Consider the following 26,766-nt stretch of genomic DNA (forward strand, 5'->3'; position numbering starts at 1 on the left):
ATTTTATAACTTGAGGACAAAAACAAACTTGAGTTACTATATGATATTTTGTTAATGTCAAGTTATTCTTAAGAGAAATTATGAGTTAATCTGTCTCTTATTTTGTGACCCTTTTTATGGCACTTAACTGTATGTCCATATTTATTTCTATTCTTAAAAATCCATTAAACAAATGTTAGCATTATATCACTGATTTTTAAATTAATCACAATTAATCACATTTTAATCACATGTTAAAAATGTCCATTATTTTGCTCTTTTTTTAAAGTCCATATCAATAATGTAAAGCAATTCTTACCACTGCAGATGATTTTGACTACTCATTGATATCCAATGACACCTGCGTGATGCAACAGCATTTGGTACCCATTTAACAAGTGTTGTAATTAGCTTCTTTGATTTAGTTTCATTCAGACGATCAGTCTGGGTAACTGCACCTGTATGCTTAGTTTGTATGTGGTAGGTCAAATTCAAAGTACTTCTTCTATTTTAATTCTCTTTAAAACAAGTGTAAATCCCCTTTGACTTGACAACTGAGCTGTCTAGAACTTTTTTTGTAAAATGTGCTTTTCAATAGCGCAGTTGTACTGTTATTTTCCTTTGCCACGGCAACAAGAGCACAGGAAGACACTGCTGCAGCTTAATGACAGTGTGCTGAAAGGGATGAAAAAGTATGCATTTAAAAATGTAAAAGCATTACTTTCTGACTCTCTGAATCATAATAATAATGCTGACAAGTCTACATTATATAGATTTTTACAGCTAGGCAATGAAATTTAAAAAAAGATTACTCAAGAAGGAAAAACGTTCATTTATTGGGGACTATTTTCTACAGTGTATTAATCCACATTTAGTGCTTTAGCTATTTACATCAGCCAAAAGATGGTGGAGTAGTTTGTATGACTTATTGATGGGTCAAGTTTAAGATAAACACTAACCATATGTCATTATATTAATACATTTTTGGCTGAGATCTTTTTTGACTGAAAGAAAACACAGAATATGCTGAGATCCCCCAGATAATCCTATGAACCTACAAGGGCAGCTACAGTTTAATTATATGCAAATTCCAGTGGTATCAGATATTCCTCTTTTCTATATGTACCAAACTGTCAAAGACTTCCAGTTCAATACATTATTTAGGTAAAATGTCCTATTGAGCAGGGTGACGGTTAGCTCAGCCCTTCAAGTTAGAGGCATAAAAACCTCATCTACCAGATATATAAAACTTAACCAACTGTTTTAAATTTAATTTTAAAGGTAGAAATAAATATTTAAAGCAAGATAGCAAAAATAAAGAACATACTAATAACTAATGTTTGTGAACAGGGTTTGAAAGAGGTGAAGTTTGCTATAAAGAGCTATGGTACCAAAGTTTGTGGGTATCGCGTGGCACCACCTCAGTAAGAAGATGAGATAACAGGATGAAAAGCACCGTGGTGTGTTGTACAAGTCAAAAGCATGCAGAACCTGTTGCTCTTTTGTTAAATATTGCATGTGTGAACCAGGACCAGGGGTGAACGCTGTCGCCATACAGTAAGAGATAATGCAACAAAGGGTGATAGATAAACAACAGTGACTGTCATTAATCAACCATTTGACCATGCCCTTCTGCTGCCACTCCCTGAGTGTTTTTGACAGCAGCGCCAGTCAGACTATGCCATCCCCTATCTGCTGTCAGAATTTAAGAAAAGTGTTGGCCGATAACCAGGACAGGCTCATGTCTAAATCAACATAAACTCATGTGACCTATTGACTTTAGCAACATCCGGGATGAAATAAAACATGTACATAAGTGTCTGACCTTTCCCTTATTGACAGTATCATCAGGTTTAAACAACCAATATTTCTGTTTGGTCTGTTTGTGAGGAGCCAGGCCCGTGAAGCTGGTCTGCCGTGTCACGCCGTGGACAGCAGCTACAAGCCGGCTCACAGTCAGACGGGAGGAAAAGAGTCTTTAAAGAGCACGGAGTGGAGCCAGTTGCTCTTATTGGAGCTTTTCACTCAGACATGCTGCTCCCATCTCAGCACTCGCACGCAGCATTGACCCAAAGGGTGGCTGCTAATTTGGCATGGCGAAAACATGGGTTTAAAGTGAATGAAGGGTCTGATATAGCCACTCCACAGGGAAGTGAGAACAGCTCCACAAGCCAGACCAAACGCCAACACAGAAATATGGAAACAACAAACAAACAGCATGATATGTTTTGCATCCAGGGGGAAGAAAGATTAAGAAGCACCCTGTTGAAGTTAGAATGTGATTGGTGCTGACAAGAGTAAAAATAGTAGTAATATTTTGCTTATTTGGAACTTTGCAACAGTACGGTAGTGTGGGTGCATGTTGTTTGAACTGAGGTTTATATTTTCATGTGAGGATTGCAATAAAATGCAAAGTAAGGCTGACCAGCATGCTAATGCGGGATATGGGTTTGAATACTGATGGATGGAAGAGTTGCATAGACAGCTACACATATATAGAGTAATAACCCAAAAATATTACCTTGCCTATCAAGATATCAAACCAAAAAGTTTCTGAAGTAGAATTTAAAATATTGCAATGCAAGTATTTCTGTATTAATTCAACTCATGCATCAAAATCTGTATTTCATTTATTTACATGTGTTCATATGTGGATTGCATTAAAATGTTATAGTTTATGACCCTGGAGAAATTTAACTGCAGTATAGGTGGTCATATCTTATTTAATAAGCTGATTGTAATATTTAGAATCTTAATCTGCAAATTAAGTATGAAGTATTTAGAGAAATGTGAAGGGGTAAGAAGTGAAGAATTTTTTTCTTTTAATATAGTGTGGAATTTTGAATCTAATTATAATATATTATATAAGCAAGAGGTTTTGAAATACAATATTTGAGGTTTCTATCTTATTTTCAACACATACAAAATGTTCTTAATTTAAATGCATTCAAAAATTTAAAAAAAGGCTAACAGTGTCACAATCCCTCCTCTGTGAATGTCAGACTCTGTTCATTTCATTTAGTTTTTATTCCTTGTGAATATATGAATCCTGTTGTGTTTAGTGTTGTCTTCTTCTCTCAGTTGCCACATGATCAGCACACCTGTGTGCTCTGTCCTGCTGAGTTTACAGCTGAGGCAGAACCGCAATCAGTGGGGGATATAGGTTGGGTGCTGGCAGCAGGCTGCTGCCAGGATGTCAGCTATTTTGTCGAGTAGTAGTAGTGAGCTGTTGTCTACTGTCCTTTGCCTGCCTTGCTGTATTTCAGGTTTAGCCTCTCCGTTTTTATTTTTAGTAAACTTTCAGAGTGATTTCAGTTTTTAGTTTTTGTAAGTAAACTCTTTTCAAAACTCATCTGCTCCTGTGGGCAAGTCTGCTCCTTGGTCCTCCAAACCTACCTTGTGTCAGTTACACAGTATTCTTTATTTTCATACTACAACAACTTATTGTTGAATCGATATTGAATAAATGATTTCAAAATGTAATCTGTCTTTATTAGTAAAGTATAGGTTAGCAAGAGTTCATTCTGTCAAAAACCTGTTTAGTGACAAACTAAAACAGCACCCATATGACATATTCTCATGGTGTGTTTCAGAAATTCATGAGCCATTGCTCAGTCCATTGCTGAGACAAAAAAATTATAAAATAAACACAGGCAATATTTTATAAAAATTGTCGGAGTCCCCTGCAGACAAGATTGCAGACCTATGTGGGTGGTTGCTCTGTGCTAGATATCCTCTCAGTCATCACCCTCCACTGCAGACTGCGTCAACCACCAGTCACACTTCATAGCCACAATAGCAAGGTGGGCCTCTGCACAAATGCTTAAAATGCATTCAATTGTCTGGTGAGCCGTCAGTCTTTCAGCTCCAATACTCTGTCATGATGTGAAGCCATAATGAGAAATACAATAATTTTTTTGTTCTCCGGTTCAGGAATATTTTAGTACCATGGTATAGAAAGTGTGTGTGTTTTTTGCAATATGTAAATAAAGTATGAAATAGAATAAGTGCTTCTTTGAGTTTAAACTGTAGACCTTCACACCTGCAAACATTTCAGTGTCCAGATAAATGCGAAACATTGATTACCCCCAAATTACTGTATATTTAAAATGTATTCAAAATACAAACATCATTAAGAACATAAGCAAAATGTGTCATAGAATAGGGTCCACAATATAGGTGTTATTTTACATTTTCAGGTGCACAAGTGTATCTTAATTGTAAACAACATATTTTGTAGCAATAGAAGTGGTACAAATAGTCAGAACTTACAATGAAGTACAACATTCCCTTCATGTGCTTCTTCATGGGAAATGGCGAAGAAAGGCCATTAACCCTGTCTACAGCACAGAGAGCAGCCCTGTGTGTCTTGCTATAGCTGAGACAGACAAAAGGTGAGTGTCAGAGTGATAGAGGAAGTGCTCGTCTTGTCTTCCTGCTCTCAGTGGCAAAAGAATGAAGAGGATGTCTCCGAGTACACCCGGGCTATCCATTACTGAGTTAACAAGGTCTCAGCGACTCTATAAGTGAAATCCAAGGCTGTCCGTCTGTCCATCACCTGGAGGAAAAACAAATAAACACACACATGAAGCCGCCAGGGTTTCACTTGGGGGATGAAATGTGCCAAAAAATGCTCAGTCTTTGTCCATTAAAAACACAACACTGTATGCATACACCATGGTGCCATCTTGGGTCCACCTGCAAATGCAAACAGAGAAATTCTGAGAGGAAGGCTTACATTTCCCCCACAGGAAAGTCTGTCCCTGCCAGACTGAGAAAAGCTGAGAGGTGGATCGCCAGTGTGTCTCAGTAACACTTTGGATTTACTGTGCAGCAGGTTGAGCAATTCAGCTGCCCAACAACTTAGTTCAGAACACAAAAACCTCATATTTTACTAGAAATAATATCATGGCTTTAATTTATGAGAAAATCTGAGCAACTAGACTCAAGATATAAGCTTTTTTTTCTAACTTCAAACAGGTTTGGTCTATTTTGCCATTTATACTCAAACATTCAAACGTTACTTTTTTCCAGGGAGAAATTAACTTATCTGAGCTTTTTCCTATGTTGCAATTATTTACCTTATTGACATGATTTTTGCACTGAAAAGTACATAATCTTAGAAAATTATGACATTTAACCGGTGGTTCCTGACTTTTTTGTCTTATTGCAACCCTTGCAGATGAATTCACTTTAATAAATTAAATCACAAACAGGTAAACTGTGAGGTGTTCTTAGCTTCTTGTGGAAAAAGACTGAAATTCACGTTGCTTTCTCTTTGTGAGACCAACAACAAAAAAAACTGAAAAAGTATGGGGAGCAGAAGAGAGACAAGATCCTACCTAAGCAGAGGGTTTTTTTTCACCCTGAAGGGATAATATTTTGCATAATCACTTGCTCACTATACATTACATTGCTCTTTTCCCAGTTACAAAGTAAAGATACAAACAAGCTTTTGATTTAAATATGATTCTAAAAAAAATAGTCCCTCAAATTCAGCTAGTTATTCAGCACTTCCATCCAGCTGTGGGATCCACAGTCCCGTTGTCCACGTGTCGAAGTGTTCTAGGGCAAACCAATATACCCCAAACTGCCCCCGTGGCAGGTGTGTGAATGGGATTAGTCAATACTGATGGACACTTATCATAGCAGCCTCTGCCATCAGTGTATGAATGGGCTAATGTGACATGTAACGTATAAGTGCTTTGAGTGGTCAGAAGACTACAAAAAGTGCCTCCATGGCGACATCTGATCAGCCTACTGGAACTAACAGATCTATAACTACTGTTATTTCACATTTTCAACAGTAAGATGTAAAATCATAAACTTAAAATAAATGTGCCGGACTCCTTTATGTGGATTGATTTGATATGACGTGTGTTATCTGGTTGTCCCTAGCATCTCTCTTTCTTTTTAGAATGAATTACAGAAGGTTATGAAGCAGCAGAATCAAGTATCTCACACAGCCAGGTGATAAGTGAGAAACCCTGGTAATAACTCTATTTAGTCATCTTTACTGTCTGGAACAACTTGTAATGGGTAGATGGCAGACCTAGTGATTAATGCATCTGATACAGCCTTTTTCACTTGCAAAGCTTCAACAGAACACTGTGGGAGCCCACATTTGTCAACAGAGCTGACAATCAATTATCTTATTGATATCAAATAACTACTTAAGACTAAACTTCACAGATAAATTGACACTTGGACATATTTCAGCACTATAAGAAAAACCATGATGACAGAACTCCTTATTGAGAAAAGTTCATTTTATGTGTTTTTTTAATGTCATAACTTGACCACTGTTCCATTGGTCAACATGATGAAGGCAGCGTTTATAATCCAAACCACAGTCAGTCAGTAGTTGGAGCTCTAAATATTTTGGCCTCAGAGTCAGCAAACACGTATGCCTTCCTTTTTGATATACATTGTATGCTCATTACAGGGGTGCCCTGCAGCATTGCAATTAAAACAACACATAAACACACTTTAAACTAGTTACACATACATTCATACAACTTACAAAGCCATACATTTTTACATGTTTTCACATTTTAAAACAGTTGCAAGTACTTTATTTAAGGAGCTGATGCACTTGCTCTTTAAAAATATCATATGATACCAGAGAGGGTAGTTTCGTTGTCATTACAAATCATTACACATAATGAGAGCAGCAAAACAAAGTATTCTTTCCCCATTCCATTCTAAAATGGGGTTTGTAATGCAATCCAGTTTTGAGATCTGGTTGCATTGCTTGAAATGTTTGGAGACAAGAGACTTGTCAAGTAAGGAGGGAGTTAACAAATAAGTTCCCAATAAATAAATAAACAGAAGACTGAGTTATTTTCTATAATTACCCAATGAGGGTTTTGTGTCACTTTATGAAGCTTTTTGACATTTTGATTTAACATTTCGATTTAACAATTAACATCTAGATTTAACATCTAGATTTAAAATTTAACATTAAGCTTTAACAATTAACATTTCGATTTAAAATTTAACATTTTGATTTATATTTAAAATGTATTGTAAAATGTAATTTTATAAACAATGCCCCATAGATAGCTTCAATAGGTTCAATGTTCTGTCTTGACAAAAACATGTATTTGTTTTTTTAGGGGTTCAGCATTAGTGTGAGCCCTTTCACAGCTTGTTGAAATGATCATTGCTTGGCTAGTTTGTCATCCTGAATAAACTAATGACAAAATAGAGTTTCAAAAACACAGAGCCAAAGTGAAACCTTTTACGATGATCAAATGATCAGTGCTATACTATGTTAGTCTTCTGTGTTCATGTGAGAACATTTTAAGATTATAGGCTCTCCCCACATCCATCCATCCTCTCAGCTCAAGCAGCAAAGCAGTTGTCTCTACTTTCATCACATGCAGCTAACGGGTCAGTCAGGAGAATCTAGTTTCTCTATTCAGTGTTGATAGGGGGGATAAAGGAAGATCGATTTCCCCAGACTCGTCATTGCAGGTGTTTGCCTTTATGACCAGCTCCTCTACAAGCAGTTTCTCATTACACTCTGGTGAGGAAGGAGGACCTTCAAGTCTCATGCTTTCCACAATGCTCTGAGGACTGGGTAATTTTGGAGGCTAAATTTTGGGGGGAGGGCAAATCAGTTTTTATTCAAAGCAGACCTGACTCAAACAGAGATTCACCGCACTGTGGTTGGACTTCAAACCAACTGGTAACTTGTCTTTTTCAAGTTCAGACTGCTGCAAATCTCCTTTCCCTCTGAACACAGCCAGAAAAAAAGAAACAGACTGTTGTTGATTTTGTTTCCATCATTGAGAGAGGCTCAAGTATTAATGATGCACACATTTTTGGAGAAGCAGCTGATCAGTAATTTGTAAGCAATGTTTTTGTCTTGGTCTGCAGCTAATTCATATATTCAAACTTTTATTTGATTTTTACTTGTCAGAAACTTTCCTGCTTTAAAGTATCTGCAGTAATTTCACTTGCAAGTGATGGATGCACAGTCCTCTTGGAAGTGAGGCCTGTAGATCAAACTGGGAAGATTAGGTTGGATTTCGTCATTAGAGTTAATCCATCAACAATGCCAGGGCTCTGAATAAAGCCAGAGTGTGTTTGCTCTGTCTTGGGGTAAATATTAGTTTGTCCAGATAATGCTAAGGCTGCTGAGGGTTTTCACAATGCTTAAGTTACACCAGCGTCTACTCTTTCCCTGCAGAGGAATTGTTTCCCACTCTTTCTTCTTCTTGAAAAGCCAAACATCAGTAGCAGTCTCAAGTGGCTGAAAGTTTGAGTTGATAAGCCGGTCTGTCACTCAGAGCCACAGTAAGATTGATGACAGGGGAACTCCTTTCTGGCAAACATCCCACTCAATCAAAACAGATAACTTGGTTTGAGAAATGCTTCTCTTAATACAGAAATGAAGGACAAATGTTAACACAGAATGAATAAAAATAACATTAGCTTGTCATTACATGCACAACAAACCTGCTGTAAATATGGATATTGGTCCAGTATTTGTAAAGTTCACTCTGTAGAATAAAAAAGGAGTGAAAACAACTGTCAAAGGTCAAAGTGTATGTAACTCCTGAATGATAAAAGTATAGATAACAGTTCATTGAATGATTTCCCCTGTGACCAGAAGTGACCAGTGTCAAAATAAAAGCTCAGAGGGAGAAGGGAGCCCTCTACTGCCGAGTCAAGCCACTATGCAGCTTCTCTGTCTCACTGCCTGCAGAAATGAACCAGGAAGTGTTTGCTGCTTAGTTAGGTTCATGCATAAACTGCTCAGAGATTACAGATTTATGCAAAAGTAGTTTTGAACCAATCTCCAAAGGTGAAAAAAAGACATAGCACTGACATATTGATGAAACATTCAGACTTTCAGTGATCTGTCCCTGAAATCCAAATGACCCGTTTTCTACATTAAGCATGCAACCACTCGACCATGAAAGTAACCAACAAAGAGGAGATCCAGCTAAACCACGCTGAGGCATGAGCTGCTGTATGAACAAATCTCACTGATTTCCAGCTGCAAGATAGGCAGACTACTCAGTCATGGAAAATATAGGGTGTAGATATGACATTCACAGAGATAATAGCAGCTTCGTGCTAGGCTGTGTCCAAAGGGAGCTGAGCATGACTAATTCTTGCAGCTCTGCTTTGATCTTTTGTCGCATCTGGGAGGTTTATTTGTTATGGGACGTTGGGCGATTTTGTATCTGAGTGCTCTGTGAGTGGAAACTCATTATCCGCTTTTTTTTCTTTCAGCTGCTAAAACAATACCTGTAAGACTGTTTGAAGTTATTTTAATTGTGAAGGAACATGTAGAAAAATGTCAACCTAAGCCAATCTCAGATGCTACCTAATGATATCTCCTCGATGACTGCCCCTGAAAACTCCACTCTCGCCTCAGACCTGCCGATAACCATCTTTAATGAATAGCTGTGTGCTTCAAGGAGTGCTGGTCTGATAGAGATCATTTCAGGAACGGTGAGGTTCAGGTCTCAATAACAATCAGAGAATTCCATCTTAACCATTTGGATGTCCTCCATAATGCCACACACTCAGAGATTGCTCTTGCAATGGACCTACACCAAAATAAAACTTGGCACCAGTGACGCATTCTTGCCCAACTCAACAACTCCAAGTCTGAACACCCGGCTGCCTCCAAGCTCCAGGAACTATCTGCCGATGTGAATGCTGACTCTTTGTTGGTGCTTTCTGATCTTAGGTGGAGATACTGCACAGCTAACTGCTGTATAAAAGGTGGGATAGAGAGGCTGGCGACTGAAGGCACAAGCACAGCTCCCTGTGAGTGCGTCTGAAAGGCCCAAATTGAGCCATTTCCACAATCTCCAGGGAGAGGCCTTATCGCCTTTGAGATCCAGAGCAGACTGTGTATAATTTGCAAAATACTATGCTGATACTGCAAATGAGGTTTAATAGCTGTTGAGGCCCAGTTAAGCTTCATAATATAGGTTTGTGGTCTTTGATAACAAGTAGCAGAGACGTGTTCTTGTAGAAAAAAAAGAGCAGGCATCAGTCAGTGGGTGTCTGCTTTCATACTCCACTGATATTTGTGGGATTGCTCATCCTGTCCTGACAAAGTAATTACATATGAACAACACAAGCAAACCGTCTGTGCTTTCTTCTTCCCTCAGGGTGGATGAGAACTATAATTAGTCAGGTCTCATTTTGACAGGCTGTCAGTCCAAGTGCTGTGTTTTGTAATACCAAGGCTCTGTTTGCTAATTTCTAACCCAACCTCACCCTGTAAAGAGTGTAATGAATTGACATAAAATGACTTGTTAATGTAATCTTGGCTGATGCTGTCATCACATCAATCAATCATGCAGTGCAAAGCCAACTTAAACAGCTATAATTGTTTTAGGAAAAATACCTGCCTGATACCTGATATTAAATACAATTAAAATATTACTTTTCAGGAATGTTCCCTGTGTGTATTTAGAATCTTGCAACATGTAAAAAAAAAAATGAGTGGCAAAGATTTTCTTTTACTTCAGGCACAAAGTAGTTTTTAGGCTGTCTTGAAATAAATGATGTCCGAGCATCAAATACTTCATATAATCTTTAATAAAAAAATATGTGATTCAGTTAAAAATATAGTAGATGGTTTCAAACAATCTGTTTGGTGATAATTTGACTAAGGTGATATAGGGCGCTAACAAGGCTAACTAGTGCACAACATTGCTAATTGCTTTGGTGTCTGGAGCAAGTAGCAGCCTCTGGTCTTGAGAAATTAAGCTGATGTGGAAGTGCTAAAAATTAAATTACCTCAAAGGTCCACTTGAGGCTGACTGCTGAAGCATCAGAAACACACTCATTCAAAAAACACAATATTTACAGCAAAAATTAACATGTTTACAGCCCGGTTAATAAAAAATATTTTTTTCTACCAGCACACACTGCATGCAGGGTGAATTTTCTTGTAAGCCATTAGTTTAGAAGATATTCAAATCATAAGTTTCACATAATTCAGATCATGGCAGACTTGACTGACGGGAGGCCCAATGTAGCTGTTTGTGAAGAGGCTAAAAGCCTGCCTCAACTCCACATTTTTGCCTCTAGTTTGTTGTACTAAAGTTAGGTTGAGTCAGCTTTTTTCGACTGCCAATGGAAGGCTTGAAACTCTGCTTTATAAACCAATGGGTGCTGTTTTTGAAACGGCATGCTATATATTACTTATGAACTGCGTTTGGATTTAGTATGTAGTGTGATGCTTGCCTTTTGGATCTGTTTTACAGGATGCTGTGCCAGACGTCACTGGATTTCCGGTATCGGAAAGCGAAAGTAAACAACGGCCAAGCTGATAGAGAAACTGCTTCTTCAGCATTGGGCCAAATCAGTACGTACTGCTACTATAGTAGGCGGTTTCGAAAACAGTCGGTGACATCACAAAGACTACTTCCATGTATTATACAGTCTATGGTCTGGAGGCTACTGTGCTAAATGCTAATACCAGCATGTTCACATGTTCCAATTGCCAAATGTTTTTCATGTTTATTATTTGACTTTAGCATGATAACATACAAAGAAATGGAAAATGTACAGTTAGCAAATGGTTATGCAAAATAGAATCCTGATGATGTGAGACCGCTCTGAAGCTAAGCAGATGTACAGGCATGGATTGCATGTCGGGCAAACCGGGACATTTTGCAGTGGCCGAGAGGGTGTTCACGCCAAACGCAAACAAAGTAATTTGTGCGAATGAATTACATGTTAAGTCAATGTAACGACTGGAATAGACGTGAGTAATGGTCTGTAGTAGTGAAAAGTGGGCGACACGGATGGTGCGAATTATTCGTGCGAATAATTCGTGACAGTTGAAATATCTGAACTCCAGCACATCTATCACGGCATGATAGCCAATCAGAGTGCAGATCACCTGGTGACGTGTGGTGTTCTTTTTTCTTTTCTTTATTTGGATACCCATTGGCAAAAGCATAAGCATTGGCTGTTCTTCCTGGGGTCCAACACATATACAATCATGCACACTAACACACAATCAGCAAAACAAGACAAACCACAAAACACACCACAATGTCTTGAGCGGGCATACACAAAACATTCTTGCGTTTGTATTTGAGCAAATAGCGCGACCGTTCACGTCTGGTGTGAACTCGAAATTAGGGTCTATTTGGCCTGCAGTGAGCAGTCGGTGTAAATAGCAAGAATGAGTGAATAGACCTCTATGAATGCATGCATTATGATGTACATGTGCAGCTCTTGCAGTAGGTATAATTTGCACTGCCAGTTTCTGTAGTTTTGTGTCTGCTGAATATGACATCAAAGAGTCCCTGGAATCAGAATCAAGTATTTAACACAGTCAGGTCATCCGTAAGAAAACCAGGTGTTAATATTGAACAGTAAAGCAGGGTTTTTTGCACAAGCCAAAATAGTATCTGAATTAAATTTTTTGACAAGATTATGATGCTGCAATATAATCTGCTTGAGTAAAGATTTCCATTCCCTGCCAAATTTCTAGGGAGTGTGTTGCTACTCAGCAGTTATAAAATATTGCTAATCCAGCAAAATACCTCATAAATTCTGCAATTATTTCTAACTAATCCTGTCCAAATCTATGACTGTACAAACTGTAACCAGGATAGCTATATCAGCTCTCTCTGGCTGTACTGGATGAATCTGTGGCTGTGGATATTATAATACTTTGACTTCCTTCTTCTACTTTGACTTCCTGTTTCTACTTTGACTTCCTGTTTCTACTTTGACTTCCATTTTCTACTTCTGATATCATTAGCTTGGAAGCATGGGCAAAGTGTTAAACCTGCAGAGCTTCAATCAGAAATGAGAAACATGCAACCACTGAATTCAGCAAATGGAGTATCTTTGCTATAGTGCTCAGTCTGTACACCAATACACACACAACCTATTCATGTAGCTAGTTCTAAACAGCCACAGTTACAGCCACAATCACAACAATGGTAAAAGTTGAATCATCCCACCATTAAAGTTGCTGTCATATAGTCGTCAAGTTATGTTAACAAGCTGGCAACATTTAAGGCTCATAGGTCATAGCCACAGCAAAATCTCTAAAATATATCTAATACTTGTAAATAAATTGTTTTTGTCTCGGATAAACTCTTGGACAAACTAAATGACCATTTTAGGACAACTTAGTGCCATTCTGCTAGTATGGTTGATACTTACAGAAGAGAAAAATAAAGTAGAACATAACAAAATTTTGCTGTGTTTATTTTAACCTTCAAGTTAGCTATCTCTAATATTCTTTGTTTCTTTGTCTATGCATCCCGCCAGATAAGATAGCAATATTAAGTATCTCTCCTACCCATTTAAGGCTGGCTTATCTAAGTAAAGAGCAGATAAAGCAGGAGATGAGACCCTGCTGAGAGAAGATCTTTACTTGGTGTGACAGGTGCTGACCTGTCCTGAACAGTTAAGGAACAGTCTTCTCACCTTAACCTCATGCTCATAAGGTTTTGATAAGTTAGTTGACCATAGTCTGAACCCATGAACCTATTGTGTCCTGTAACATTCAATGCAAAGCAAGCTATACAGGACCTTCAATTAGAAAAAAGAAAATCAAATAGATCCCTTTTTAATCTGAGTGAAAAAAAAAATGGATGGAAGATACCATCAGCGTTAGGCTATCCATTCAGGATGAAACACCTTGGGCTTCATTGAGACCGGAGATAGGCCTGAGCAAACACATTCCCATCTGCTAGTGAAAATGGATATGTTGTTGACCTGTCCAGCCACACAAAAGCCATTCCCAGCGCTCAGGTGAGTAACCCTCCTCCAGCCTGAATCTCTTAACTAAATATTGTGAGTGTCCCCTCTTTATATCCCAGAGTCTGTCTGTTTACCTTCAGATCCAGAGGATTAGAGGATCAACACTGCATGCAGGTGGGGGGACTCCGTCTTCTCAGGTAGGAAGAAGACATTCAAGAGAAGAACTGGTGTGTACTTCACCACTGATTTTGTATATTTGTGCAATAATAGAATATCAAAGATGACTGTGCCAAATAATAGATGAATATATAATGACATCAGTGTTTTTAACTAATAATATCAGAGTTGTGCAGATTTATATAATACTTGTATGAAATGTTCCTTATTTGATTGAAATCCTCGTGCATTTGAACTAAATCAGCCCCCTAATTCCAACATTATTCATTCAGCATTGGTTGTTAGTTGGATTTACTGCAGTTTTGACCTTACCATGTTGGCCTGTACTTCAGTGCTGCACAGAAAACCAGACAGGGGTGAGGATATTCTTCTGTGGCTGCAGCACCGGAGAATGAGCCAAAATGAGAATTAGCGTAAACTTCAACATGTCAGCACGTCCTCATACCATTTATTTTCCACTGGTATTTGTGGATGTGGCTAAAATGATGGTTGATGATTTTCAAAAGGCCTTGCGCACGTTCCCACAAACTTGTATAACATCATCTGTTGTACTGTTTTTGGAAGAGAGAAAGATGGATTTATATCTCAGATATTCAAGCATTCCATTCTCAACAATGTGATATGAAGTATAAAATTTAATCTCTTAGTTATACACTTACTACGCATATCATTCTTTTTTTTTTATCTTTTCAAGGGTCATCAGCAACCTTGTGAAGTGTTTGAAAATAATCTTATGTTTGTATATTAATTAAGAACTCTGCAAGAAAAATGCCACCCAGGTATCAAGCATTTCACCCTCATTTCAGCACTATTCTTTTCCTCAGTCAATGCAAAAGTGCCAAAATGTGCTTTCTCTAATCTGAGCAAATCTGAAAAGGCTGTGGTCCAACTGATTGTGCAGGGTTTGTCCTACATGAGGGCACATTGACTGTGTGCAGTGGAGTGAGGTATCTAAATCTAGGAGACATCAACATGGGTGGCAAAGGAGGAAAATGGAAATGGTATCCACACTCGCTTTTCTGCACACTGAAAGGGAAACAAACCTTAAGTCACATGTCAAAGCGAAAAATGGATTTTTACTCTGCATTTAATATATTATTATTATATTTAATATGTATTCACTGGTTTCATTTTGATCTGTCATTGATCTAATGTGCAAACTTTTTATCAAATTTCAACACTTTTAAAATTTTGCTCACTCATATTGGCCCTTAACTCTTACAGCTGATGGCAATGAGGCATTTCAAGTTAGAGTTAGAGTTAGAGTTCCAAGTAGAATTTTTAATGATGGCACCAGTCCAACCGATACAAAGTTAGGTCCCTGTCTTCTCTGTTATAATAAAACATCAACTGCTTTTTGGCTAAACCTCATTAAGATTTTCAATATCAGTTGTTTCAGTTCACTCATCAAACAATTGTTAACACCAAAAAGTAGAACTTTTACTCTGTTTTGCTGCATGACGACAAAACAGCCAAACCCGGTGCTTGTATCTGCTGTAAAAGACTGAGTGGTCAGTGCTGTCCTGTAAATTTTTTCCTTTACTCTTGTGGTGAAGCCTTTTTTTCCAAGGACTTTTCTCTTAATCCGCTTCAGCTGCCTTCATTCAGAGCTGGTAAAAGACGGCCCATCACCGACTCTGTTGGCGAAATTGTAGGACTGGTTTTCATAAAACATAAATATCTGTTAAGAGTCTGGGTATGATCCACTTTTATGAAATGATGAGTAACATTTCCTTATTTTCGCTTGTGCCCCATGCCTGCATTGTGAGAAGTTGTTGCCACAGATACCAGTCTCATTACAGTCTGCGACCAAAGGAAAGCAATTGTGCAGAGCATTCTCTATGAGGAAAACACACCATATCCAATTGCACAATAGAACATTTTCCACTGACTTTCAAAATAAAAACCATGCCATGCAATTGAATCCCTTTCTCTTAATAAAACAAACATTTATGTTGTTTATAACAAATACAAATGAAGTGTTGTGTGATTTCAAAAGGGAAGTAAAAAGAGAGGAAATTTTATCTTCTTGGAATCTTTGTTGGAATTATATAACATTTTTTGTGTCGTGGGCTGAATTGATGTAATGATTTTTATTTTCAACTCAAACAGGAAATCACAGAGGCACTTGTGTTTTGAATGTTCAACTTCCAGACGTTACACTTTTGGCTGACATGCCTCAGTCAGAAAATGTGACACCTTACCCTTTTTTATACATAGGTGGCATGTTTATTGTTTGAAAATTTGGACCGATATATTCTGATATGCCTCCCTATACTTCCACGCTTTCTCTTCAGGATGGGAACTGCATAGGGCTGGGTACAACACTGCTGGGTATTCTACCAGATGGATACTCAGTATGAATCAGGGCTAAGTTTCAGCCAAGGCCCGAATGTGTGTGTTGGACTGCACATTGCATTTCTGAAGACCACACAGGTTCCATAAGCATGTCTAAATCTCTCTGCTGCCTTCTATCTTTGTCTGAACATGTCCCACTGGGATCAGGGTCACAAGTTCAATATCAGTGGGGAACCTGTGCTGCGACCAACACATGCTGTTGAATTGATAATTATCCTTCAACAACTCTTTTAACCCTATTACAACTACAATACCTGCTTTTTTTTAAATGTATCAAACATGCAAGTGGACAACAAACTTGAGTTGTCAGTTGAGTGCAAATGTAGAAAAACATCACCTTTAAAGCTGTATACTTTTTACAAGTTGCATTCTATGTTCTATTTGACAATTCACTCACCTGTTAACCACAGTTGTTAAAAAAACGTTTTTACCTCCCTGTTTTTTCCTGTTAATGGTATTGTAATTGTTCTACATCAACACAACATGGTCCAAACCTGCCGCCTCTTTCATGTCTTCTTAATCATGTTTATCAAAGGTAGAAGAGGAAACCCAGCAGTGTGTGAAACGGCTCCCCGACCAGAGATTGCACACCAACAACAATGATCCCCCGTCCATCGTACAGACAACATACAGACAAACAGATGATTTCATTACCTGTGGCGTTTAGTGTTCCGACAGTGTGGAAGAGGGGTTAAGGCAGATGTGATCTCATACAGTGCTGAAGCCTTGCTGTTATAAATGAGTTTGTCATACCACCATGGTTGGCCATAAATGACCTCACCAGACGTGCTGCTGTAATAAACTAAACTAATAAGAAAGTGCAGGAAGAAAAACACCGCCCGCAGAGAGCATGGCTACTAGGAAGCAAAAGCTGGCTGCTAAAATCATAAATCTTACACAGATAAATCTCAATGGACGCCTGTTACTTGACATGTCTAGAGTTGAAGTGTAAGGCAGGAGCAGGTATGTGGACACACACCTTGGACATCCGAAGTCATGGAGGAAAAGCCCGCTCTGCAGTGAAAAGAGACTTCCATATGTACTTGTACCTTCTGTGGCCCTTTAACCCAGAACAGATGTCATCAATAAATACCCCTGACCCATGAAGGCTCTCCAGCACGTGATCGAGGCCTCTTTTTTTGACAAGCTTGTCTAGCTGGTCAACACCTGACCAAACTGCAAAGTTTACAATATAGATGTGAAAAGCTTCTTCCATATTACCTCTGGCTTAGGTGTTTGAGAGAAAGTAACGTGGTAAAAAACTGATTGGATAGCTTAGCTAACACACACTGCTGGTTCCCAGGGGAGCAGTGTGAGAGCTGCTACAATCTGCTTCCTGTTACAAGGTCTGCTTAGAAGTTATGACCTATTGCCTTGCTGTCCTAATCTTTCCACACACATCTGTAAGTGCAGACATACTTGTTATCTTGTGCTTTAATGCAGTGTGTTTTAAGTTTTACATTGGTTTGGATCTCAGAAGTGTGGCATGTCTATGTTAGGATGTTCTTTTGTGTACTGTCTGGCATTAAAGACTTGATTTTTAATTATCTCTATCATAAGAATGCTGATAAATACTCAATAATACATAACGGCAACAGAAGCATTCTGGTTTTCTTAAGCTGTATGAAGAAGAGCAGTCTATGTATGGTGTGTGTGACAGTGTATAAGCTTAAATTAGTTTCTGTAATTCAGTGGTTCTCAAAGTGGGGTCCCCGAACCATAGCGTGGGGGTCCGCATAATAATTGTATAAATAATTATAATACATTTCTAATAAACTATAAAATTGTGCTGTGTCATTAAAAACAGCATATATACAGATGAGGACCATTTGCGCCAATGAATCGGCATATTATGCCTATTACTCCCACCCTAGTTAGCTTTGGGCCAATAGAAACTGATATGATTGTAACACGTCACATCAATGTGTCAAGTATCACTCATTCACACTCCAATCCAGTCACAACTGTTCCTGCTACTACTTAGCTTTGCTTACTAGCTCGCTAGTATGGAGCCATTTCTAAATCAGTTCACATCGTCAAGTGATGCTAAGCCCAAGCTAAATTAAGACAATATGACGACAGGTATATAGAATTTGGTTTTATTGAGAACAGTAACGGGAGACCAAGATGAGTCATGTGTCTACAGGTGCTAGCGAACAAAGGTATGAAGCCAGCCAAGCTAAAGCAACATCTGATCACCTGGAATATAAGGACAAAACTTAAGACTTTTTCCAGCGAAAGAGCGAGGACTACATCTGCTAGAAAACACAGATGGTGAAGTGTTTTCTGTTTATCACTTTGGAACAGGTCTGAAGTATTTAGATTGATAGGTTTTAAAATACAAATAGTTCCAAGGGCATCTAAGAGTGCAAATGGTAGTAAGCATGTGCTTAATCTATGTTACAATTATGAGGGGTTCTTCGGAAAATGTTCTCACCTGTAAGGGGTCCCTGACCCCAAAAAGTTTGAGAACCCCTGCTTTAATTAAATCTGCATGCAAGTGCAGCTAGTAATATGCTCCAGCCTTATAAAGTTGATCATCACTCTCAGAGGCTAAAGTTGCATCAGATGGTAGTTAGTGGATTCTGAGATCGTCTTTAGTACTGGTTCTTCTCTGTTTAATGTAGTTATGCAATGTCAAATAGTAACATTCAAATTAGTAGCCAAATTTATGGCCTGTTCACACTGAAGTCCTTAGTGGAGGATAAACTGCGATTCTCACTGAGCTGCATCTGATAACCATCACAAATGGTGCATTTCAAAGGACAAAAACTTCCACACGAAGTGACTTCCACTCCTTTTGTAAGGGTGGTCTCACTCTCTCTCTCTCTCTCTCTCTCTCTCTCTCTCTCTCTCTCTCTCTCTCTCTCTCTCTCTCTCTCTCTCTCTCTCTCTCTCTCTCTCTTTCTCTCTCTCTCTCTCTCTCTCAGCCATGCATGGAGGTTAAAGACATGTTCACATGCTATCATACAGAGCACAAGTTGAATAAGTCGGATAATCTATTCAATATGTAAAATGTTTAGTTTGTGGAGGGACCTCAAACAAACTGAACCAATATTTACAAAGAATGGCAGCCAAATATTCTGCCTTTTTTCCCAGACATTACTGCCCCCTCATTTATCTTCTATTCTCATGAGCATAATGTCGACAAGGAAACTAATGCGCCTGAAGCCTTAAGGACACCATAACATTTTTCTGTGTTATTTTTCAAGTATTTGACTGAGTTGTTTTTAGAGTTCTTCTTTCTGCAATAATACTATTTTACATGTTTTGGTTCTCCACGTATTTTTCTGCTGGTGCAACAAGGTTAAGAGAATATAGAAGTTTTTATCATTAATAAAGACAAACCCACAAACTATGGCATAGGACACAAAGGCATTAACTCGTGTAACACCATATCAGGACACCACAAATTAAAACAAAACCATAAAAATGTATCAGATATATTAGACATGGTTATCCAACCAATGAGAACATTAAGTATCTATCATTTCTAATGTATCACTAGAATTACAGATTATGATACAACTACAGTACTGTCAAATGGTCAATTATCTGAGCAAGTCCCTTGAAGACGCTTGTCTTATTCAGTCACTCTGAGTGTTGCATGCCAGAGGAGTAAACCTTGGTGGTCCATTGTTGGTCACTATTAAAGCTGCATTATTTTTCTTCCTCTTGACCCTTAGAAATGTCTACAACACCAAGATGCCCTCTCTTAGAAATAGCAGCTGTGTGTAGTTACATAACAGGAAACAGCTGTCAGAGGCAATCCCACTGTCTGGCTGTTTAGATCCCGAGTCTGGACTCCTGTACAGGTTGTGCTGTTTGTTTTGAGAACATGTTGGTTCTTTTAGAAGCGCCCTGGAGTCAATGGACTGGACGAAGTCTTGGGTTCACAGAGAGATGCTGCGTGCCTGGGTGTCACATTGTAGCATGGCTTGCTTCATAATCCCTCCTAGCAGCTAAAAGTAAATTACATAATTACCATAATTGTTAGTTTTCTCCAGTATTAAATATGGTAACTGTTGATACCACAAGTAATGGTAATATTCCCCCTTTTCAACTAAACACTGTGCTAAGTATGGGGTTTGGGGCTGTGATACAGGCCTTGATGACCATTATTGTTTAGCAGCTAAATGCAGACAAAACTTAAGTTATTTTGCAGGAGGTTTCTCCTTTGCAAAATGAATGCACACTCAGGGATTAGTTGAAACTACGTAAAACTTCAGAATATACATTGTATGCTAATATGAAAGGTTGATTACTTTACCAGTCTTTGCATTCAACAACAAAAAGTGCATGTAAAATTAACAAAACAAAACTAAAAGATTATCCATCTTGGAGCCTTTCTAATAGACGTAGAAACTTCAACCAACCCCAGTCTTTTAAAAAATTTTTGACAAAGAAGAATGTTACACTGCATCATGAAAAACTGCCTTTAAACCTTAGTATTACATAAACAAGTTTTTAATTTATGTTGTGTTTTGGGGCATGTTTGCTTGTATCGGGTAGGAAAGCTGATGAGAGACATGAAATATGGGGAGTAAACAGTGGGGGAAGAAATGTGGCAAATGGTCGAGGCTGGGAGTCAAACCTGCGACCACTGCAACAAGGACTATAGCCTCTGTATATGGGGCCCACGCTTAGACTGCTAGGATGCTAAGCCAACGGTGCCCCACATAAGCAAGTTTAATGAAGAAATTGAAACAATGAATTGAACAGTGAATGTCTTGTATTGAGCAGTGGACCCCTGTAACTGGTTTGTTGGATATTAAACCAGTACAAGGGTCAGATCAGCATTTGAAGTCATCACTTTGTTAAGCTCTTTACCTGCACGGTGGAATTAATAGGTCTACAAGAAGTTCACCTGGTACTGTATAGCTGGGCATATCCTCTTCAGTTCTTTTTTAAAGAAAATTAAAGAAACAGTCACATTTGTGTTACTCACAAAAAGCATAAAACAGTCATGAATAAACTATAAAATAAATTAAGTTCCTCTCAAAGTTAAGACTCAATATTACAACACATATTGCTGTACCCTATAACTGTAGTTTCACACAATCTTACCACATTTACAGGTCAATTACTGTATATATAGTTATGCTGTTTATATGGTTGAATTCTTTGTAAAAAAAAAAAACAACAGTGGCAAAGTTATTTACATTTACAGTGCTGGGCAAACTTGTGAGGCTAGCTATGTAACTTAGCTCCTATTAATGCTGACATTGCTTCTTCAGGGCTCTATGACATTACAGCAGTGTACTGAGTGCACTTATCAACTTGATGTTTGGGCTTACAACTCAAAGGTGGGCAAAAAAAGTAAAAATTGGTTTGACTTAATTTTATTTGTTTAAAAAAAAGAAAAAAGAATGATAATCTCATCATAACACCCTTATACAACTGTATATGTAAATACTATACTGTGAGGGGCACTCACTCTGGCTACTTTTTGAGTTTCGTGGGCGAATAATCCCAGAGCAGAGTCAGGTGTATGTGTGGCTGATTGGTCCTAATTGAGACCAGGTGTGGGTAGTTTATATATACCAGTGAGTGTCAGTGCTCTGTGCTGACTCATTACGAGGTATCTCTAGCAGCCCTTTAGGTTTGTAAAAGGGTTTTTCTGGGTCTCTGCCCTTTTTGTTTCCATTCAGTTTCTCAGCTGTGGTGGTTTAGTTTCTCTTATTATTGTAAAGCTTTGTGTAGGTTTTGGAGTCTCTTGGTTTAAGCCTTCTTCATTTTGGTTTTCCCCTCTCCCTTTGATTACTTGTGATCTTTGTGGTTATTCCTTTTGGAATATCTGTAAGAAACCCTGTGGTCCGCACTTGCGTCCTGCACCCCCTCATCCTGACACTATGCATGTTAGTGTTGGTCTACAGATGTTTTTTGGGCTACCTTAAGTGCCCAATACTTATCTAAGAACCATTACCTCTGAAAGTGAATGGGTTAGCTTCATAACCACACTTTTATCCAGGCAGTTAGATTTGTAAATAAACTTACAATCTTTACTGCCAAATGTCTGCAAACAGCTCAAATTGTTGTATCTGTTTAGTCATAGTCCAAACCAGAGGCATCTGCAAAGAAGTATACTGCATGACAGTTACTAGCATAATCATAACAGGGCCACCTTGACTGTTGAGGCATACTCTTACAACAAAATAATGGTAAAAAACCCAATAAGTCTAACCTAACATGTAGATGTAGTTAAAAACATGGCTTTTGTAGACACCAGACTGGTGTGTTGGAATTTTGCTACCATACATTTGGGGGGATTTGGGTTCAAATATCATGTAAACAATCTGTGTGTTTTGTACTTGTACCTGCACTATAGTAGGACCAGCCTAAAAAGACACCCATTATGTGTGATGGAGAATTCCTAATGAGAGCTGAAAATCAAACAGTTGTGTAATCGGACACTGTACTGTACACAGTAAAGATTCTACGACTGGTTTTCCACTGAAAAGCTTCAGCACCTGATCAAAAGTTTGCAGAAGGTCATAAAAATTCCTCACCTTCAGTTAAATTTATGGCAGTACTCATTAGTTGAAATAAAACAGATTAATGCAAGTGCAATTAAATGTGACCTATAGGTTTAATAATGAAGTGGAGTCTACTTGAGCATGTCTTTTCCATTCTCACCAGCCGCCCTGAGTCCACATAAAACCATGTGTTAGTGAAGGTGTACACTGGAAACATTGGTGAAGGAGACTGCTGAGAACATTTTAACTAGTCTGGGTTCTGTTTACAATCTTTCAATACAGCAGCTGAGAAAAAAAAAACTACATCAGTCATGTATTTTGTAAACCTCTTACTACTTTTGTATACAAATACACTTTTTGTATTTTGCACAGCAGTTGTTTTTTAATGTAAAGTAGCAGAGTTAAGTCCCCTTTGTAAGTACTGAGGCCTTAAGTGTCACTGCAGGATTTTTCTGTTGATCTCGAGTGTTAGTCCACATCATGCCGTCCCTCAGGGATGGGGTATTAGTTCAGAGAAAAGGAAGCAACTACCTCATTATGCTGCTAATTTTAGGCTCCAGGAAAAGATGTTTGGAAACTCTTGGCCCAGATTCCATGCTGCTGGAGTGGTACCCACTCTGCTCTCCATTCCCATGGGTGAAGCAGGGGTGATTTTGGTACTTGAGCAAGCTCAAAGAAACAATTTACAACATATACAGTGGAACTTCAAAAGTGTCTTATCTGAGTCAGGCATCAACGATGAATGATTCCATATGAAAAAGCAACTTTCTGTTTACTGTAATTAGGGGAATATTTTTCCATTAGGGAAGTAAAAATAAATTAACATGGCTTCGGTTGAGAAGCTGACATGTAGCACGCACGTTTCTTTCTCCTCAATAAAATGAAGTTTGTGTGATGTAGGGAAAAAATATCATAGAAACAATGCAACTTTGGTATTAAGTTTCTCTGTTTGAAAAAGCTGTTTAAGTAAGAATATAGGAAATATTTATGTTTAACGAAAAACTAATGTTTTAAGTTGAAAGTCATTGGAAACGGTGTATTAGACAGACAAAGAACAGCTTCATCATTAAAGTTAGGTAGGTATTTTGCCCACCTGGTTTATTCTTAACTTAAAGCAATATAATACTGTTATCACAACAACTACTACTACCACTAATATAAACAATACTACTACTACTAATAATAATAATAATAATAATACTAATAATACTACTACTACTACTACTAATAATAATAATAATAATAATAATAATAATAATAATAATAATAATAACTCTCCTTTTTGCTATGTTTTGGTCTCCTCCAACTTGTGAAAACTATTATCTCCTGAGCTCTTAAAGGCTCCACTATGTTCATCAGCCAGTTAAAAACACTCTCTGTCTGTTATTTGGTGTTTTGCAATTACCTTACACCCACCTGTAAACAGCTGACATATGCCGGAACAACAGTCAAAATGCAAAAGGTAAAAAGGTGTTGAATTAAGAGGAACAGTAGAAATAAACGGCAAGGTTCTCACAAAGAGTGACTTCTTTCACCTTCCATCTGCATGTCAACTGAAATTCCATTTTCTTATTTGTAAAAAAAACACATGTTGTTTTACTCAGTCATCTATTTATAGAGTGTAACAGGGGAATAAAAACTTGAAAAGCATGTTGAGTGGTAGAGCTCTCTTAAATCCTGGCGTCGGCTCTGTGTTGACCATAAACCTGGCAGGAGCTTTGGGAAGGGATGGGGAGCTAAACCTAACAAACTCATATTAAACATGATGGTTGATTAATTGCAGGTGAAACCAATGACACTTGGACACTTGGCTACAAAGGAAATGTTTCCAAGGAGTACAGCTGACTGTGGGAGATGTGGCGCCAGGTCTTCAATAAAGTCAGTGATGGTAGTTAAGGGTCAATCAGTGAATGGATTACATTACCTACAGAGGGGATTTAGCAGGTTAGCAATGAAAAAAATACTTTCTGGATAAGATTTAACATTTACAGTTCAACATTATGATTAAAATGGTTAAAAAAAAATAGAGTGAAGGATTGTGAACTGCTCCTGCAATACCTCCGGTAGTTTAGTAAAAAAAATAACAGGTATCAGAAAGCCAACAGGCATCTCCAAAAAAAATGTATCTCAAAGATATTATCTGTGGGAAATCATTGGAATAACCTATTTCAGAAAACAAGCAATTAAGATCCAACGTCTAAATACACAACTTGACCTGATCTGGTACTTTCCTGGAATGATGAAAAGAAAAATGTTTGTTTTTCAGCAGAATTATCCATTTACAGCACTGTACATCAGTGTGCGTCCCTGCCCAGTCACATCAGACCACCCACTCACACAGTGTTGAAACACACTCAAGAAACAGTCATTAAACTGTTTCCCCAGGTCACTTGTATCAGACTTGTTAAAGCTGTGAACTGGTGGCGTCTAACAAGCTCCAGCCTCAGCATGCTGACCCTGATTGATGATATTTGTTTGCTTTACAAATGATGTATCAGTTATCACTTTTCAATCTTATTGGCATACTGTATTATTGAGTCGTGTGTGTATGACTCATGGAGTAATATCTGATAACTCTGTTGTCTGGAAATTATCCATGTAAGAATCCCATGTCTGCTTAGATTCTTGTGTTTTTTAGGTAACCTCAGTAGGGTTTATTTGCCATTGCAGAAATGTGAATTATCTTTTTAAATGCTCATTACGATACAAGCAGTATGTTTTCTTTTTTACATAAGAGCAAATAAAGTGCTTTATACGAAACAAATTTGATAGGGTATATTATTTGAAAGGCTGTTAAACACTAAATCCCAATGTCTATTTAACTATGTAAAGCAATTCTTGTCAGTATATTTTGATTTCTCACTGATGTCCAGTAAGCCTTAAATACAACTACATTTGCACTTTTCAACAGTTTCATACAGGTCCTGTAAGTGTAAAACAATCGACCCCTGTAATGGTAAGGCATATTACTGGTCACAGTATAACAACCTGAGGACACCCTGTGGACCCGACCAAGTGGCAACCTCTGGTCTTGAGAAATTAAGCCACTGTGTAGTGATAAGAACTACAGTTCCTCAAGTGTCTACTTGAGTCTCGCTCCAGAGACACCGGAAGTCACACACACATCCATTGAGAAGAGCCAATCTGAACCGTAGAAATGGATTAATAACTTGGTACAAAGAATGATTTTGGACAGAGTTGTGATTTTCTCTATTTGCTCATGCTGCAAATGGCTAATTTTTCCTTAAACTCATTATTTTGAAGATATTAAGATTATTAGTTAAGCATGATTAGGGGTGTGGCTGTCTTGATTGACAGGCAGACACACTGTAGCTGTTAGAGAATGGGCTACAAGCCTGCCTCTGCCATTTATCAGCTCAACAGAAAGTTAGGTTGAGGCAGCATTTCCAATATGGCGACTGCCGGTGATAGACTTCAAAACTTCTATGGCCATGTCTTATACAGTATATGGACCTGACTCTTCCACAATAATAAATAGCCTTAAGTAAGTTGCCACCCATTTAGCAAGCGCTGTAGTAACTTCTTTGATTTAGTTTCATCCACGAGTGACAATTTGCATACTCCAACGTAATGCTTTTGTGATGTCCACTGACATCAGTCTGATTAGCTGCAACTAAAACTCAAAGTTCTTCAGTATTACTTTAATTCCCATTGATCCCATTTGAGGGTTTTTTTTAAATGGAAGGTGGCAGTCAGAAGTAGGGTGCTGTCAGTATTTTCCATCCCAGCAGAAGCAGAAAGCAGGAAGCCACTGTGGTGGCTTAATACAGTATGCTGAGGGACAAAATAGTAACCCTAATCCCATAATTACCACGACAGACCTAATCATTTGCGAAGATATCTGTAATTATTTCTAATGGAAATGCACTATTAGGATAGAGAAAAGAAGACCAATACATTTAATGAGCCCTTTTCAGTATTTATTTTTTTTAAATTTAATTTCTATAATGCTTAAGTTCAATAACTACAAGTGTTTTGTTTTGAATAACAAATTCCACTGTGCAACTGTGCAGCTCAGGGCCTGTGTATGAATCTTCCTCTA

This window comes from Notolabrus celidotus, chromosome 22, assembly GCF_009762535.1.
Source record: "Notolabrus celidotus isolate fNotCel1 chromosome 22, fNotCel1.pri, whole genome shotgun sequence".
NCBI lineage: Eukaryota > Metazoa > Chordata > Actinopteri > Labriformes > Labridae > Notolabrus > Notolabrus celidotus.